At 34.7% G+C, this 2,941-nt stretch overlaps 1 long non-coding RNA gene across 1 annotated transcript; it reads left to right on the top strand.

Annotated features, from left to right (window-relative positions):
* Positions 1-398: 398 nt before the first annotated feature.
* On the top strand, positions 399-2,718 carry LOC129948520 (uncharacterized). The gene is made up of 5 exons (XR_008781894.1): positions 399-1,800; positions 1,862-1,964; positions 2,028-2,142; positions 2,209-2,603; positions 2,659-2,718. It is a non-coding gene; the product is annotated as an uncharacterized LOC129948520 (long non-coding RNA).
* Positions 2,719-2,941: the final 223 nt, after the last annotated feature.

The following is a 2,941-nucleotide window of genomic DNA, read 5'->3' as shown; positions in this document are numbered from 1 at the left end:
CTACAATCGCAAGCACAGTTCACAATTATCCTGCAAGCTGTCTTCCATAGAGGAAATATATTATCTAGAGTCCCGACCGGTACCCGTCCTACCTGACGAGGTGAACTCTCCCAAATTCGAGGTAAACTCTCTCAAATTCGCTATCGGTGAATACATGTGAGTGGAGAGAAAAAAGCAAAATGGGGGATTGGGCTAAAAAGAAACTTATGGAATTTTTGTGACCTGTCTATTATAGTTACCCAAAGTCAATCCTGATGATTCTTGTATATTCTATTAAGGTGTTTTTCTATAGCAATTAATTTGTCTCAATGACCGACAACCCTAGTTTATTTCGTTCTGTTTTTGTTTTGCCACTAGGATCACCGATAAGACCCGTAGCTTTTCCAACTAACGTAGCTTTTCTAACTAACTGGGTACAACTCAAATTGGGTCACGTTCGCATTGCAGTTCTAGGGTTCGCCTATACTTTCGGCATAATTTATTCTGTTTTTAGCTTATAAATAATAAATTGGGTGGCGCGATAGTCCGTTGAGAACCAATGCCTAGTGACTTACAACTCTCAACCATTCCTGTGTGCGAGTAATGTTGTCAGGAATGGTGGGGACCTACAGTTTATATGCCGACTCCGAACGGCTAATTTTGAGAAAGCATTTTTTCATGACAATAGTTACTCTTGGAGAATTTGTCAATTCCTAGCAAGAGGCATTACCCATAAGAAATGCACGGGACAACTAACACATGCTTATCCTTATGGACAAAATCCTCCCAATTTAGCTTGTAGGCCGAAAGAGACCAAACCCATTAAGTCGGGACTCTATATAATATATTTCCTCTATGCTGTCTTCGATGCGGATACAAAATTCATAGACATCAGCTGTGGTGAGTTAGGATACCTACACGATAGTAGAGTTCTCAGGCGTTCTAAGATATTCAAAAAAGCTTTGAGCCACTACAACGCAACGGACGGCATCACTTCTATTTCAATTGACATAAAATCATTTAAAATTATATCATCTGTGCCGCAAACCCCTTTCGAATGCTTCGCGGCGCTTTGTAATTTATTCTACTACTTTTAAATTACTAACAATGTTTGAGTTAAGCGCACAGAAATGCAATTGTTTATCAAATGGATTTTTATTAAAACTTTTTAAAGATTTACATTTGTTATTTATTTGACATAAGTGTATATTAAACGAGTTTAAGAACTCACGACCTAATATTAATGGAATGGCCATTGTTTCATCTGGCACTACAAGTAAAAATACATTCCCGCAACACTTTTTTTTTTAATTTTATTTCAGATTTGATTGTCCCGTATGTCATCAGTTTTTGTTTTCTAAGACCGGTATATTTTGACATGGCAGCAATATTCGAAATATTATTCGGCGTCCGCACATCAGATTTGCGTATGAAGTTACTTTGACTACCGGTGTCAAAAATAGATAAACATTTCTTAAATTGTTACACTTTTTTTTTACTATTATTATTAATTATAATTAATATAATCTTAACTATTCCAAACAAATTATCACAACAAAATAAACCGACTACGGCGGCTGCGTAGCGACGAACCACGATGCAACTTGCACTCAACCGAGCATAGACGAAATAATTATCTAGAGTCCCGTCCTACCTGAAACACCCTCAAATTTTATTCGAGGTGAACTCTCTCAAATTCCGTATCGGTGAATACATGTGAGTGGTGGAAACAAAGCAAAATGTCAGATTGAATTCTTGTCAAAAATGACAGTTCCACAATTTTGATTTCAAAAACAAAACATTTAATTTGAGATTCTACAAGTAAGTTTTTGTAAATTATTTTGTTTTGTCTAAATATTTAATAGAAACTATTTCTTTTCAGATTAAAAACCCTAACAATCAAGAGCTTCGATTGTGTTTAATTGGAAAAACAATAGACCAGAAACTAGAAGAAAACAATGAGACTTATTCTACTCGGAGTTCAAGTAGTTACGTTTAAAAAAAGAATCTCAAAACAAACAAAATAATATTTTAGTTACTTTTTTTAGCTATGGATTATTCAAATAATATACTTGACTAGCGCCAAACTTGTTATTGAATAGTCGACCGCCCAGTTTTGGAACAAAAGCAGCACCAGCAACGCCAGAGTATGCAGGCAAACCAGTTAAATTAATTCATTTACTTACGAGCAATCTTAACATGGATATATTAAATTCTATGTTTCTTTAGGATTTCCAACGTCCTCCGCACAGAAATATGATGCAAGCCAACCTAAAAAAACGACTCTTGCAGCTGCAACTAAAGCACAATTTTCTGGTTTTACAGAGTGCAACTTTCTCACTGGAATCACATAGAAGACCACAGAAATGCCCTACAAACTACTCTAATGATGTTTCTAGAATTGAGAACCCGCAACCTTCACCTGCCAAAGATGTCCAAAAATAATACAATCAGAAATTGTGTATTTGTGACATGGTCCGATTGTAATTTTGAAATTTGCCTCGCATAAGAATGTCACAAACGACTTTCCTCAATTTTTTAATGAACGGATCGACTTATGAGAACTATTCCGGTAATGGTATAATATAAGACTAGAAGGCTCATAACAGCAAGACTACTTCAAAGTAAGTTAAACATAAAGCACAAACTTTGAAAGCACTAATTGTTTTTTTTTTCCAGCAACAAATCAAAACGAAGCGGTATTGCAACAAATCCTGCAATGAACAAGGTTCGTCGTAGCGCTGCTAGTTTTTAAATAATTTTATTTTTTTTTTTAAATTGTGTGCAATTTTGCACACTGTTGAATGTTGAAATGTAATTCTTTGCTTTTAATAATAAAAAAATATATGTAAATGTGTCGAAAAACACTTCTTTTCGGTTGAATGTTTTTAATCTAGCCATATTTTCAATACAAGGAAACTATAAATCTAATATTTTTAATCCTATTCCTTCGTGATTTTCT

The sequence above is a fragment of the Eupeodes corollae genome, chromosome 2, assembly GCF_945859685.1.
Source record: "Eupeodes corollae chromosome 2, idEupCoro1.1, whole genome shotgun sequence".
In the NCBI taxonomy this organism is placed as follows: Eukaryota; Metazoa; Arthropoda; class Insecta; order Diptera; family Syrphidae; genus Eupeodes; species Eupeodes corollae.
This window is presented reverse-complemented; position numbering and strand designations above follow the sequence as displayed.